General features: G+C 37.7%; 15 non-coding genes across 15 annotated transcripts; all 15 read left to right on the top strand.

The window, feature by feature from the left end:
• Window positions 1-624: 624 nt before the first annotated feature.
• Window positions 625-717, top strand: TRNAI-UAU (transfer RNA isoleucine (anticodon UAU)). Its single transcript is given in 2 exon segments — window positions 625-662; window positions 682-717. It is a non-coding gene; the product is annotated as a tRNA-Ile (tRNA).
• A 447-nt stretch (window positions 718-1,164) lies between these two features.
• Window positions 1,165-1,237, top strand: TRNAR-CCU (transfer RNA arginine (anticodon CCU)). Its single transcript has one exon. It is a non-coding gene; the product is annotated as a tRNA-Arg (tRNA).
• An 852-nt stretch (window positions 1,238-2,089) lies between these two features.
• TRNAI-UAU (transfer RNA isoleucine (anticodon UAU)) lies at window positions 2,090-2,182 on the top strand. Its single transcript is given in 2 exon segments — window positions 2,090-2,127; window positions 2,147-2,182. It is a non-coding gene; the product is annotated as a tRNA-Ile (tRNA).
• Window positions 2,183-2,629: 447 nt separating this feature from the next.
• Window positions 2,630-2,702, top strand: TRNAR-CCU (transfer RNA arginine (anticodon CCU)). The gene has a single exon. It is a non-coding gene; the product is annotated as a tRNA-Arg (tRNA).
• An 852-nt stretch (window positions 2,703-3,554) lies between these two features.
• On the top strand, window positions 3,555-3,647 carry TRNAI-UAU (transfer RNA isoleucine (anticodon UAU)). The gene is given in 2 exon segments: window positions 3,555-3,592; window positions 3,612-3,647. It is a non-coding gene; the product is annotated as a tRNA-Ile (tRNA).
• A 447-nt stretch (window positions 3,648-4,094) lies between these two features.
• TRNAR-CCU (transfer RNA arginine (anticodon CCU)) lies at window positions 4,095-4,167 on the top strand. The gene has a single exon. It is a non-coding gene; the product is annotated as a tRNA-Arg (tRNA).
• Window positions 4,168-5,019: 852 nt separating this feature from the next.
• On the top strand, window positions 5,020-5,112 carry TRNAI-UAU (transfer RNA isoleucine (anticodon UAU)). Its single transcript is given in 2 exon segments — window positions 5,020-5,057; window positions 5,077-5,112. It is a non-coding gene; the product is annotated as a tRNA-Ile (tRNA).
• A 1,912-nt stretch (window positions 5,113-7,024) lies between these two features.
• On the top strand, window positions 7,025-7,097 carry TRNAR-CCU (transfer RNA arginine (anticodon CCU)). Its single transcript has one exon. It is a non-coding gene; the product is annotated as a tRNA-Arg (tRNA).
• A 1,392-nt stretch (window positions 7,098-8,489) lies between these two features.
• On the top strand, window positions 8,490-8,562 carry TRNAR-CCU (transfer RNA arginine (anticodon CCU)). Its single transcript has one exon. It is a non-coding gene; the product is annotated as a tRNA-Arg (tRNA).
• Window positions 8,563-9,414: 852 nt separating this feature from the next.
• TRNAI-UAU (transfer RNA isoleucine (anticodon UAU)) lies at window positions 9,415-9,507 on the top strand. Its single transcript is given in 2 exon segments — window positions 9,415-9,452; window positions 9,472-9,507. It is a non-coding gene; the product is annotated as a tRNA-Ile (tRNA).
• A 447-nt stretch (window positions 9,508-9,954) lies between these two features.
• Window positions 9,955-10,027, top strand: TRNAR-CCU (transfer RNA arginine (anticodon CCU)). Its single transcript has one exon. It is a non-coding gene; the product is annotated as a tRNA-Arg (tRNA).
• Window positions 10,028-10,879: 852 nt separating this feature from the next.
• On the top strand, window positions 10,880-10,972 carry TRNAI-UAU (transfer RNA isoleucine (anticodon UAU)). The gene is given in 2 exon segments: window positions 10,880-10,917; window positions 10,937-10,972. It is a non-coding gene; the product is annotated as a tRNA-Ile (tRNA).
• Window positions 10,973-11,419: 447 nt separating this feature from the next.
• TRNAR-CCU (transfer RNA arginine (anticodon CCU)) lies at window positions 11,420-11,492 on the top strand. Its single transcript has one exon. It is a non-coding gene; the product is annotated as a tRNA-Arg (tRNA).
• Window positions 11,493-12,344: 852 nt separating this feature from the next.
• TRNAI-UAU (transfer RNA isoleucine (anticodon UAU)) lies at window positions 12,345-12,437 on the top strand. Its single transcript is given in 2 exon segments — window positions 12,345-12,382; window positions 12,402-12,437. It is a non-coding gene; the product is annotated as a tRNA-Ile (tRNA).
• Window positions 12,438-12,884: 447 nt separating this feature from the next.
• On the top strand, window positions 12,885-12,957 carry TRNAR-CCU (transfer RNA arginine (anticodon CCU)). Its single transcript has one exon. It is a non-coding gene; the product is annotated as a tRNA-Arg (tRNA).
• Window positions 12,958-13,778: the final 821 nt, after the last annotated feature.

Raw genomic sequence — 13,778 nt, 5'->3', positions numbered from 1 at the left:
ATATTTTCTAAGATATGGTTATGCTTTCAACCACACAATATTTGCAAAGATCAAAAGAAAAAAATTATAATTGAAAAAATGTAAACGGTTTTTGAAACATTTTGGACAATGTTCTTTTTTTCATATCATGTTCTTTCTTACAAAACAAAATGAGAGTAATCTTTCAATTTTTACCCTGGCCATTGGGAACATTTTGGACTCAAACATCCTGCCGTTCTACTAAATATCAGAGGTATGGTTACAAAGACTGACAACACCTCTGTACGCAGCTGTTAACACAGGATCTAGGAATCACAAAAGGTGATGTCACAGATGACCCTGCAGCCCCTGAATTCAGAAGAATTTTTTATATCGTCAATGTCTGTTCATTGCAGCAAATGTACGTGCGCATTTCCAGATCCAAAAAAAAACAGGATGTTTGAGTCTAAAATGACCCGGCGTCCAGTGTCTAAATTTCTCATTTTCATTTTTAATAAAGATCGTGATATGGTAAAATATATATTGTCAAACATTATAATAAAATCTTAGAAACCTGTTGTAAGCAATCATTAATTTTCTGAAGAACTATCCCATTTCATTTTTTTTTTCTTATAGAATGTATGTCGTAGGGGGTGTGCCCAGTCGGCTCCAGTGGCGCAATCGGTCAGCGCGCGGTACTTATAAAGCAGTAACTGTCGAGTGATGCCGAGGTTGTGAGTTCGACCCTCACCTGGAGCATTCTATTCTTGCCTTCGTTATGTATTTTTTACTACTGAAGTCGTTGAAACGGTTCATGATCTAGTGCCAAGATTAAGAGAGAAATTTCAACGAGATATTTGTTGTTTAAGTTTTTGTATTTTTAAAAATTGCCGCAGGTTGGACAAGTCTACTGAGTCCCACCGTAATCTGGTGTCATAATTGAAAGGGAAATGTGGAAGCTATCTATTTAGTTTTTCAGGCTTCTGGTAGTCCAATAAACTTTCCATCATCGGCATTAGTAACGTACAGTGACCCGACAAAGTTAGCCCTGGCTCTCTTGTAAAATAAAGATGCATGTGCATTCGGACGGTTTGTTTCAATTTGGAGTTCAAACTTACAAGATCGTTCGTGATAACTCAATCAAAATTGAGTGCTGCACTCTTGTGGTAACCAAAAAAAGTCTAGATTTTTAAGCTACTCCATCAAGCCCCAGTGGCCTAATGGATAAGGCACTGGCCTCCTAAGCCAGGGATTGTGGGTTCAAGTCCCATCTGGGGTGCTTGTTGATTTCCCTTTCCGACAGCTTCTCATGGAAGTTTGATGGTGCATGTGTAAACCGTTCTCCTTGTCTTGTTTCTTCGTAAATTAGTTCTTGCAAACCTCTACCCTTTACAACGATCCTTTCCATGTACTGAGAGAAGCGTTAACACGCAATTGTGTGGCGGAAAAATATTGCATCTTAATTGTTTTCATCTTATCTTCATTTATGACCCAAATAACAAAGAGTATATTTTCTAAGATATGGTTATGCTTTCAACCACACAATATTTGCAAAGATCAAAAGAAAAAAATTATAATTGAAAAAATGTAAACGGTTTTTGAAACATTTTGGACAATGTTCTTTTTTTCATATCATGTTCTTTCTTACAAAACAAAATGAGAGTAATCTTTCAATTTTTACCCTGGCCATTGGGAACATTTTGGACTCAAACATCCTGCCGTTCTACTAAATATCAGAGGTATGGTTACAAAGACTGACAACACCTCTGTACGCAGCTGTTAACACAGGATCTAGGAATCACAAAAGGTGATGTCACAGATGACCCTGCAGCCCCTGAATTCAGAAGAATTTTTTATATCGTCAATGTCTGTTCATTGCAGCAAATGTACGTGCGCATTTCCAGATCCAAAAAAAAACAGGATGTTTGAGTCTAAAATGACCCGGCGTCCAGTGTCTAAATTTCTCATTTTCATTTTTAATAAAGATCGTGATATGGTAAAATATATATTGTCAAACATTATAATAAAATCTTAGAAACCTGTTGTAAGCAATCATTAATTTTCTGAAGAACTATCCCATTTCATTTTTTTTTTCTTATAGAATGTATGTCGTAGGGGGTGTGCCCAGTCGGCTCCAGTGGCGCAATCGGTCAGCGCGCGGTACTTATAAAGCAGTAACTGTCGAGTGATGCCGAGGTTGTGAGTTCGACCCTCACCTGGAGCATTCTATTCTTGCCTTCGTTTTGTATTTTTTACTACTGAAGTCGTTGAAACGGTTCATGATCTAGTGCCAAGATTAAGAGAGAAATTTCAACGAGATATTTGTTGTTTAAGTTTTTGTATTTTTAAAAATTGCCGCAGGTTGGACAAGTCTACTGAGTCCCACCGTAATCTGGTGTCATAATTGAAAGGGAAATGTGGAAGCTATCTATTTAGTTTTTCAGGCTTCTGGTAGTCCAATAAACTTTCCATCATCGGCATTAGTAACGTACAGTGACCCGACAAAGTTAGCCCTGGCTCTCTTGTAAAATAAAGATGCATGTGCATTCGGACGGTTTGTTTCAATTTGGAGTTCAAACTTACAAGATCGTTCGTGATAACTCAATCAAAATTGAGTGCTGCACTCTTGTGGTAACCAAAAAAAGTCTAGATTTTTAAGCTACTCCATCAAGCCCCAGTGGCCTAATGGATAAGGCACTGGCCTCCTAAGCCAGGGATTGTGGGTTCAAGTCCCATCTGGGGTGCTTGTTGATTTCCCTTTCCGACAGCTTCTCATGGAAGTTTGATGGTGCATGTGTAAACCGTTCTCCTTGTCTTGTTTCTTCGTAAATTAGTTCTTGCAAACCTCTACCCTTTACAACGATCCTTTCCATGTACTGAGAGAAGCGTTAACACGCAATTGTGTGGCGGAAAAATATTGCATCTTAATTGTTTTCATCTTATCTTCATTTATGACCCAAATAACAAAGGGTATATTTTCTAAGATATGGTTATGCTTTCAACCACACAATATTTGCAAAGATCAAAAGAAAAAAATTATAATTGAAAAAATGTAAACGGTTTTTGAAACATTTTGGACAATGTTCTTTTTTTCATATCATGTTCTTTCTTACAAAACAAAATGAGAGTAATCTTTCAATTTTTACCCTGGCCATTGGGAACATTTTGGACTCAAACATCCTGCCGTTCTACTAAATATCAGAGGTATGGTTACAAAGACTGACAACACCTCTGTACGCAGCTGTTAACACAGGATCTAGGAATCACAAAAGGTGATGTCACAGATGACCCTGCAGCCCCTGAATTCAGAAGAATTTTTTATATCGTCAATGTCTGTTCATTGCAGCAAATGTACGTGCGCATTTCCAGATCCAAAAAAAAACAGGATGTTTGAGTCTAAAATGACCCGGCGTCCAGTGTCTAAATTTCTCATTTTCATTTTTAATAAAGATCGTGATATGGTAAAATATATATTGTCAAACATTATAATAAAATCTTAGAAACCTGTTGTAAGCAATCATTAATTTTCTGAAGAACTATCCCATTTCATTTTTTTTTTCTTATAGAATGTATGTCGTAGGGGGTGTGCCCAGTCGGCTCCAGTGGCGCAATCGGTCAGCGCGCGGTACTTATAAAGCAGTAACTGTCGAGTGATGCCGAGGTTGTGAGTTCGACCCTCACCTGGAGCATTCTATTCTTGCCTTCGTTATGTATTTTTTACTACTGAAGTCGTTGAAACGGTTCATGATCTAGTGCCAAGATTAAGAGAGAAATTTCAACGAGATATTTGTTGTTTAAGTTTTTGTATTTTTAAAAATTGCCGCAGGTTGGACAAGTCTACTGAGTCCCACCGTAATCTGGTGTCATAATTGAAAGGGAAATGTGGAAGCTATCTATTTAGTTTTTCAGGCTTCTGGTAGTCCAATAAACTTTCCATCATCGGCATTAGTAACGTACAGTGACCCGACAAAGTTAGCCCTGGCTCTCTTGTAAAATAAAGATGCATGTGCATTCGGACGGTTTGTTTCAATTTGGAGTTCAAACTTACAAGATCGTTCGTGATAACTCAATCAAAATTGAGTGCTGCACTCTTGTGGTAACCAAAAAAAGTCTAGATTTTTAAGCTACTCCATCAAGCCCCAGTGGCCTAATGGATAAGGCACTGGCCTCCTAAGCCAGGGATTGTGGGTTCAAGTCCCATCTGGGGTGCTTGTTGATTTCCCTTTCCGACAGCTTCTCATGGAAGTTTGATGGTGCATGTGTAAACCGTTCTCCTTGTCTTGTTTCTTCGTAAATTAGTTCTTGCAAACCTCTACCCTTTACAACGATCCTTTCCATGTACTGAGAGAAGCGTTAACACGCAATTGTGTGGCGGAAAAATATTGCATCTTAATTGTTTTCATCTTATCTTCATTTATGACCCAAATAACAAAGAGTATATTTTCTAAGATATGGTTATGCTTTCAACCACACAATATTTGCAAAGATCAAAAGAAAAAAATTATAATTGAAAAAATGTAAACGGTTTTTGAAACATTTTGGACAATGTTCTTTTTTTCATATCATGTTCTTTCTTACAAAACAAAATGAGAGTAATCTTTCAATTTTTACCCTGGCCATTGGGAACATTTTGGACTCAAACATCCTGCCGTTCTACTAAATATCAGAGGTATGGTTACAAAGACTGACAACACCTCTGTACGCAGCTGTTAACACAGGATCTAGGAATCACAAAAGGTGATGTCACAGATGACCCTGCAGCCCCTGAATTCAGAAGAATTTTTTATATCGTCAATGTCTGTTCATTGCAGCAAATGTACGTGCGCATTTCCAGATCCAAAAAAAAACAGGATGTTTGAGTCTAAAATGACCCGGCGTCCAGTGTCTAAATTTCTCATTTTCATTTTTAATAAAGATCGTGATATGGTAAAATATATATTGTCAAACATTATAATAAAATCTTAGAAACCTGTTGTAAGCAATCATTAATTTTCTGAAGAACTATCCCATTTCATTTTTTTTTTCTTATAGAATGTATGTCGTAGGGGGTGTGCCCAGTCGGCTCCAGTGGCGCAATCGGTCAGCGCGCGGTACTTATAAAGCAGTAACTGTCGAGTGATGCCGAGGTTGTGAGTTCGACCCTCACCTGGAGCATTCTATTCTTGCCTTCGTTTTGTATTTTTTACTACTGAAGTCGTTGAAACGGTTCATGATCTAGTGCCAAGATTAAGAGAGAAATTTCAACGAGATATTTGTTGTTTAAGTTTTTGTATTTTTAAAAATTGCCGCAGGTTGGACAAGTCTACTGAGTCCCACCGTAATCTGGTGTCATAATTGAAAGGGAAATGTGGAAGCTATCTATTTAGTTTTTCAGGCTTCTGGTAGTCCAATAAACTTTCCATCATCGGCATTAGTAACGTACAGTGACCCGACAAAGTTAGCCCTGGCTCTCTTGTAAAATAAAGATGCATGTGCATTCGGACGGTTTGTTTCAATTTGGAGTTCAAACTTACAAGATCGTTCGTGATAACTCAATCAAAATTGAGTGCTGCACTCTTGTGGTAACCAAAAAAAGTCTAGATTTTTAAGCTACTCCATCAAGCCCCAGTGGCCTAATGGATAAGGCACTGGCCTCCTAAGCCAGGGATTGTGGGTTTAAGTCCCATCTGGGGTGCTTGTTGATTTCCCTTTCCGACAGCTTCTCATGGAAGTTTGATGGTGCATGTGTAAACCGTTCTCCTTGTCTTGTTTCTTCGTAAATTAGTTCTTGCAAACCTCTACCCTTTACAACGATCCTTTCCATGTACTGAGAGAAGCGTTAACACGCAATTGTGTGGCAGAAAAATATTGCATCTTAATTGTTTTCATCTTATCTTCATTTATGACCCAAATAACAAAGAGTATATTTTCTAAGATATGGTTATGCTTTCAACCACACAATATTTGCAAAGATCAAAAGAAAAAAATTATAATTGAAAAAATGTAAACGGTTTTTGAAACATTTTGGACAATGTTCTTTTTTTCATATCATGTTCTTTCTTACAAAACAAAATGAGAGTAATCTTTCAATTTTTACCCTGGCCATTGGGAACATTTTGGACTCAAACATCCTGCCGTTCTACTAAATATCAGAGGTATGGTTACAAAGACTGACAACACCTCTGTACGCAGCTGTTAACACAGGATCTAGGAATCACAAAAGGTGATGTCACAGATGACCCTGCAGCCCCTGAATTCAGAAGAATTTTTTATATCGTCAATGTCTGTTCATTGCAGCAAATGTACGTGCGCATTTCCAGATCCAAAAAAAAACAGGATGTTTGAGTCTAAAATGACCCGGCGTCCAGTGTCTAAATTTCTCATTTTCATTTTTAATAAAGATCGTGATATGGTAAAATATATATTGTCAAACATTATAATAAAATCTTAGAAACCTGTTGTAAGCAATCATTAATTTTCTGAAGAACTATCCCATTTCATTTTTTTTTTCTTATAGAATGTATGTCGTAGGGGGTGTGCCCAGTCGGCTCCAGTGGCGCAATCGGTCAGCGCGCGGTACTTATAAAGCAGTAACTGTCGAGTGATGCCGAGGTTGTGAGTTCGACCCTCACCTGGAGCTTTCTATTCTTGCCTTCGTTTTGTATTTTTTACTACTGAAGTCGTTGAAACGGTTCATGATCTAGTGCCAAGATTAAGAGAGAAATTTCAACGAGATATTTGTTGTTTAAGTTTTTGTATTTTTAAAAATTGCCGCAGGTTGGACAAGTCTACTGAGTCCCACCGTAATCTGGTGTCATAATTGAAAGGGAAATGTGGAAGCTATCTATTTAGTTTTTCAGGCTTCTGGTAGTCCAATAAACTTTCCATCATCGGCATTAGTAACGTACAGTGACCCGACAAAGTTAGCCCTGGCTCTCTTGTAAAATAAAGATGCATGTGCATTCGGACGGTTTGTTTCAATTTGGAGTTCAAACTTACAAGATCGTTCGTGATAACTCAATCAAAATTGAGTGCTGCACTCTTGTGGTAACCAAAAAAAGTCTAGATTTTTAAGCTACTCCATCAAGCCCCAGTGGCCTAATGGATAAGGCACTGGCCTCCTAAGCCAGGGATTGTGGGTTCAAGTCCCATCTGGGGTGCTTGTTGATTTCCCTTTCCGACAGCTTCTCATGGAAGTTTGATGGTGCATGTGTAAACCGTTCTCCTTGTCTTGTTTCTTCGTAAATTAGTTCTTGCAAACCTCTACCCTTTACAACGATCCTTTCCATGTACTGAGAGAAGCGTTAACACGCAATTGTGTGGCGGAAAAATATTGCATCTTAATTGTTTTCATCTTATCTTCATTTATGACCCAAATAACAAAGAGTATATTTTCTAAGATATGGTTATGCTTTCAACCACACAATATTTGCAAAGATCAAAAGAAAAAAATTATAATTGAAAAAATGTAAACGGTTTTTGAAACATTTTGGACAATGTTCTTTTTTTCATATCATGTTCTTTCTTACAAAACAAAATGAGAGTAATCTTTCAATTTTTACCCTGGCCATTGGGAACATTTTGGACTCAAACATCCTGCCGTTCTACTAAATATCAGAGGTATGGTTACAAAGACTGACAACACCTCTGTACGCAGCTGTTAACACAGGATCTAGGAATCACAAAAGGTGATGTCACAGATGACCCTGCAGCCCCTGAATTCAGAAGAATTTTTTATATCGTCAATGTCTGTTCATTGCAGCAAATGTACGTGCGCATTTCCAGATCCAAAAAAAAACAGGATGTTTGAGTCTAAAATGACCCGGCGTCCAGTGTCTAAATTTCTCATTTTCATTTTTAATAAAGATCGTGATATGGTAAAATATATATTGTCAAACATTATAATAAAATCTTAGAAACCTGTTGTAAGCAATCATTAATTTTCTGAAGAACTATCCCATTTCATTTTTTTTTTCTTATAGAATGTATGTCGTAGGGGGTGTGCCCAGTCGGCTCCAGTGGCGCAATCGGTCAGAGCGCGGTACTTATAAAGCAGTAACTGTCAAGTGATGCCGAGGTTGTGAGTTCGACCCTCACCTGGAGCATTCTATTCTTGCCTTCGTTTTGTATTTTTTACTACTGAAGTCGTTGAAACGGTTCATGATCTAGTGCCAAGATTAAGAGAGAAATTTCAACGAGATATTTGTTGTTTAAGTTTTTGTATTTTTAAAAATTGCCGCAGGTTGGACAAGTCTACTGAGTCCCACCGTAATCTGGTGTCATAATTGAAAGGGAAATGTGGAAGCTATCTATTTAGTTTTTCAGGCTTCTGGTAGTCCAATAAACTTTCCATCATCGGCATTAGTAACGTACAGTGACCCGACAAAGTTAGCCCTGGCTCTCTTGTAAAATAAAGATGCATGTGCATTCGGACGGTTTGTTTCAATTTGGAGTTCAAACTTACAAGATCGTTCGTGATAACTCAATCAAAATTGAGTGCTGCACTCTTGTGGTAACCAAAAAAAGTCTAGATTTTTAAGCTACTCCATCAAGCCCCAGTGGCCTAATGGATAAGGCACTGGCCTCCTAAGCCAGGGATTGTGGGTTCAAGTCCCATCTGGGGTGCTTGTTGATTTCCCTTTCCGACAGCTTCTCATGGAAGTTTGATGGTGCATGTGTAAACCGTTCTCCTTGTCTTGTTTCTTCGTAAATTAGTTCTTGCAAACCTCTACCCTTTACAACGATCCTTTCCATGTACTGAGAGAAGCGTTAACACGCAATTGTGTGGCGGAAAAATATTGCATCTTAATTGTTTTCATCTTATCTTCATTTATGACCCAAATAACAAAGAGTATATTTTCTAAGATATGGTTATGCTTTCAACCACACAATATTTGCAAAGATCAAAAGAAAAAAATTATAATTGAAAAAATGTAAACGGTTTTTGAAACATTTTGGACAATGTTCTTTTTTTCATATCATGTTCTTTCTTACAAAACAAAATGAGAGTAATCTTTCAATTTTTACCCTGGCCATTGGGAACATTTTGGACTCAAACATCCTGCCGTTCTACTAAATATCAGAGGTATGGTTACAAAGACTGACAACACCTCTGTACGCAGCTGTTAACACAGGATCTAGGAATCACAAAAGGTGATGTCACAGATGACCCTGCAGCCCCTGAATTCAGAAGAATTTTTTATATCGTCAATGTCTGTTCATTGCAGCAAATGTACGTGCGCATTTCCAGATCCAAAAAAAAACAGGATGTTTGAGTCTAAAATGACCCGGCGTCCAGTGTCTAAATTTCTCATTTTCATTTTTAATAAAGATCGTGATATGGTAAAATATATATTGTCAAACATTATAATAAAATCTTAGAAACCTGTTGTAAGCAATCATTAATTTTCTGAAGAACTATCCCATTTCATTTTTTTTTTCTTATAGAATGTATGTCGTAGGGGGTGTGCCCAGTCGGCTCCAGTGGCGCAATCGGTCAGCGCGCGGTACTTATAAAGCAGTAACTGTCGAGTGATGCCGAGGTTGTGAGTTCGACCCTCACCTGGAGCATTCTATTCTTGCCTTCGTTTTGTATTTTTTACTACTGAAGTCGTTGAAACGGTTCATGATCTAGTGCCAAGATTAAGAGAGAAATTTCAACGAGATATTTGTTGTTTAAGTTTTTGTATTTTTAAAAATTGCCGCAGGTTGGACAAGTCTACTGAGTCCCACCGTAATCTGGTGTCATAATTGAAAGGGAAATGTGGAAGCTATCTATTTAGTTTTTCAGGCTTCTGGTAGTCCAATAAACTTTCCATCATCGGCATTAGTAACGTACAGTGACCCGACAAAGTTAGCCCTGGCTCTCTTGTAAAATAAAGATGCATGTGCATTCGGACTGTTTGTTTCAATTTGGAGTTCAAACTTACAAGATCGTTCGTGATAACTCAATCAAAATTGAGTGCTGCACTCTTGTGGTAACCAAAAAAAGTCTAGATTTTTAAGCTACTCCATCAAGCCCCAGTGGCCTAATGGATAAGGCACTGGCCTCCTAAGCCAGGGATTGTGGGTTCAAGTCCCATCTGGGGTGCTTGTTGATTTCCCTTTCCGACAGCTTCTCATGGAAGTTTGATGGTGCATGTGTAAACCGTTCTCCTTGTCTTGTTTCTTCGTAAATTAGTTCTTGCAAACCTCTACCCTTTACAACGATCCTTTCCATGTACTGAGAGAAGCGTTAACACGCAATTGTGTGGCGGAAAAATATTGCATCTTAATTGTTTTCATCTTATCTTCATTTATGACCCAAATAACAAAGGGTATATTTTCTAAGATATGGTTATGCTTTCAACCACACAATATTTGCAAAGATCAAAAGAAAAAAATTATAATTGAAAAAATGTAAACGGTTTTTGAAACATTTTGGACAATGTTCTTTTTTTCATATCATGTTCTTTCTTACAAAACAAAATGAGAGTAATCTTTCAATTTTTACCCTGGCCATTGGGAACATTTTGGACTCAAACATCCTGCCGTTCTACTAAATATCAGAGGTATGGTTACAAAGACTGACAACACCTCTGTACGCAGCTGTTAACACAGGATCTAGGAATCACAAAAGGTGATGTCACAGATGACCCTGCAGCCCCTGAATTCAGAAGAATTTTTTATATCGTCAATGTCTGTTCATTGCAGCAAATGTACGTGCGCATTTCCAGATCCAAAAAAAAACAGGATGTTTGAGTCTAAAATGACCCGGCGTCCAGTGTCTAAATTTCTCATTTTCATTTTTAATAAAGATCGTGATATGGTAAAATATATATTGTCAAACATTATAATAAAATCTTAGAAACCTGTTGTAAGCAATCATTAATTTTCTGAAGAACTATCCCATTTCATTTTTTTTTTCTTATAGAATGTATGTCGTAGGGGGTGTGCCCAGTCGGCTCCAGTGGCGCAATCGGTCAGCGCGCGGTACTTATAAAGCAGTAACTGTCGAGTGATGCCGAGGTTGTGAGTTCGACCCTCACCTGGAGCATTCTATTCTTGCCTTCGTTTTGTATTTTTTACTACTGAAGTCGTTGAAACGGTTCATGATCTAGTGCCAAGATTAAGAGAGAAATTTCAACGAGATATTTGTTGTTTAAGTTTTTGTATTTTTAAAAATTGCCGCAGGTTGGACAAGTCTACTGAGTCCCACCGTAATCTGGTGTCATAATTGAAAGGGAAATGTGGAAGCTATCTATTTAGTTTTTCAGGCTTCTGGTAGTCCAATAAACTTTCCATCATCGGCATTAGTAACGTACAGTGACCCGACAAAGTTAGCCCTGGCTCTCTTGTAAAATAAAGATGCATGTGCATTCGGACGGTTTGTTTCAATTTGGAGTTCAAACTTACAAGATCGTTCGTGATAACTCAATCAAAATTGAGTGCTGCACTCTTGTGGTAACCAAAAAAAGTCTAGATTTTTAAGCTACTCCATCAAGCCCCAGTGGCCTAATGGATAAGGCACTGGCCTCCTAAGCCAGGGATTGTGGGTTCAAGTCCCATCTGGGGTGCTTGTTGATTTCCCTTTCCGACAGCTTCTCATGGAAGTTTGATGGTGCATGTGTAAACCGTTCTCCTTGTCTTGTTTCTTCGTAAATTAGTTCTTGCAAACCTCTACCCTTTACAACGATCCTTTCCATGTACTGAGAGAAGCGTTAACACGCAATTGTGTGGCGGAAAAATATTGCATCTTAATTGTTTTCATCTTATCTTCATTTATGACCCAAATAACAAAGAGTATATTTTCTAAGATATGGTTATGCTTTCAACCACACAATATTTGCAAAGATCAAAAGAAAAAAATTATAATTGAAAAAATGTAAACGGTTTTTGAAACATTTTGGACAATGTTCTTTTTTTCATATCATGTTCTTTCTTACAAAACAAAATGAGAGTAATCTTTCAATTTTTACCCTGGCCATTGGGAACATTTTGGACTCAAACATCCTGCCGTTCTACTAAATATCAGAGGTATGGTTACAAAGACTGACAACACCTCTGTACGCAGCTGTTAACACAGGATCTAGGAATCACAAAAGGTGATGTCACAGATGACCCTGCAGCCCCTGAATTCAGAAGAATTTTTTATATCGTCAATGTCTGTTCATTGCAGCAAATGTACGTGCGCATTTCCAGATCCAAAAAAAAACAGGATGTTTGAGTCTAAAATGACCCGGCGTCCAGTGTCTAAATTTCTCATTTTCATTTTTAATAAAGATCGTGATATGGTAAAATATATATTGTCAAACATTATAATAAAATCTTAGAAACCTGTTGTAAGCAATCATTAATTTTCTGAAGAACTATCCCATTTCATTTTTTTTTTCTTATAGAATGTATGTCGTAGGGGGTGTGCCCAGTCGGCTCCAGTGGCGCAATCGGTCAGCGCGCGGTACTTATAAAGCAGTAACTGTCGAGTGATGCCGAGGTTGTGAGTTCGACCCTCACCTGGAGCATTCTATTCTTGCCTTCGTTTTGTATTTTTTACTACTGAAGTCGTTGAAACGGTTCATGATCTAGTGCCAAGATTAAGAGAGAAATTTCAACGAGATATTTGTTGTTTAAGTTTTTATATTTTTAAAAATTGCCGCAGGTTGGACAAGTCTACTGAGTCCCACCGTAATCTGGTGTCATAATTGAAAGGGAAATGTGGAAGCTATCTATTTAGTTTTTCAGGCTTCTGGTAGTCCAATAAACTTTCCATCATCGGCATTAGTAACGTACAGTGACCCGACAAAGTTAGCCCTGGCTCTCTTGTAAAATAAAGATGCATGTGCATTCGGACGGTTTGTTTCAATTTGGAGTTCAAACTTACAAGATCGTTCGTGATAACTCAATCAAAATTGAGTGCTGCACTCTTGTGGTAACCAAAAAAAGTCTAGATTTTTAAGCTACTCCATCAAGCCCCAGTGGCCTAATGGATAAGGCACTGGCCTCCTAAGCCAGGGATTGTGGGTTCAAGTCCCATCTGGGGTGCTTGTTGATTTCCCTTTCCGACAGCTTCTCATGGAAGTTTGATGGTGCATGTGTAAACCGTTCTCCTTGTCTGGTTTCTTCGTAAATTAGTTCTTGCAAACCTCTACCCTTTACAACGATCCTTTCCATGTACTGAGAGAAGCGTTAACACGCAATTGTGTGGCGGAAAAATATTGCATCTTAATTGTTTTCATCTTATCTTCATTTATGACCCAAATAACAAAGAGTATATTTTCTAAGATATGGTTATGCTTTCAACCACACAATATTTGCAAAGATCAAAAGAAAAAAATTATAATTGAAAAAATGTAAACGGTTTTTGAAACATTTTGGACAATGTTCTTTTTTTCATATCATGTTCTTTCTTACAAAACAAAATGAGAGTAATCTTTCAATTTTTACCCTGGCCATTGGGAACATTTTGGACTCAAACATCCTGCCGTTCTACTAAATATCAGAGGTATGGTTACAAAGACTGACAACACCTCTGTACGCAGCTGTTAACACAGGATCTAGGAATCACAAAAGGTGATGTCACAGATGACCCTGCAGCCCCTGAATTCAGAAGAATTTTTTATATCGTCAATGTCTGTTCATTGCAGCAAATGTACGTGCGCATTTCCAGATCCAAAAAAAAACAGGATGTTTGAGTCTAAAATGACCCGGCGTCCAGTGTCTAAATTTCTCATTTTCATTTTTAATAAAGATCGTGATATGGTAAAATATATATTGTCAAACATTATAATAAAATCTTAGAAACCTGTTGTAAGCAATCATTAATTTTCTGAAGAACTATCCCATTTCATTTTTTTTTTCTTATA

This window comes from Ranitomeya imitator, chromosome 4, assembly GCF_032444005.1.
Source record: "Ranitomeya imitator isolate aRanImi1 chromosome 4, aRanImi1.pri, whole genome shotgun sequence".
In the NCBI taxonomy this organism is placed as follows: domain Eukaryota; kingdom Metazoa; phylum Chordata; class Amphibia; order Anura; family Dendrobatidae; genus Ranitomeya; species Ranitomeya imitator.
The sequence above is the reverse complement of the archived record's forward strand: the minus strand, read 5'-3'. Positions and strand labels throughout refer to the sequence as shown.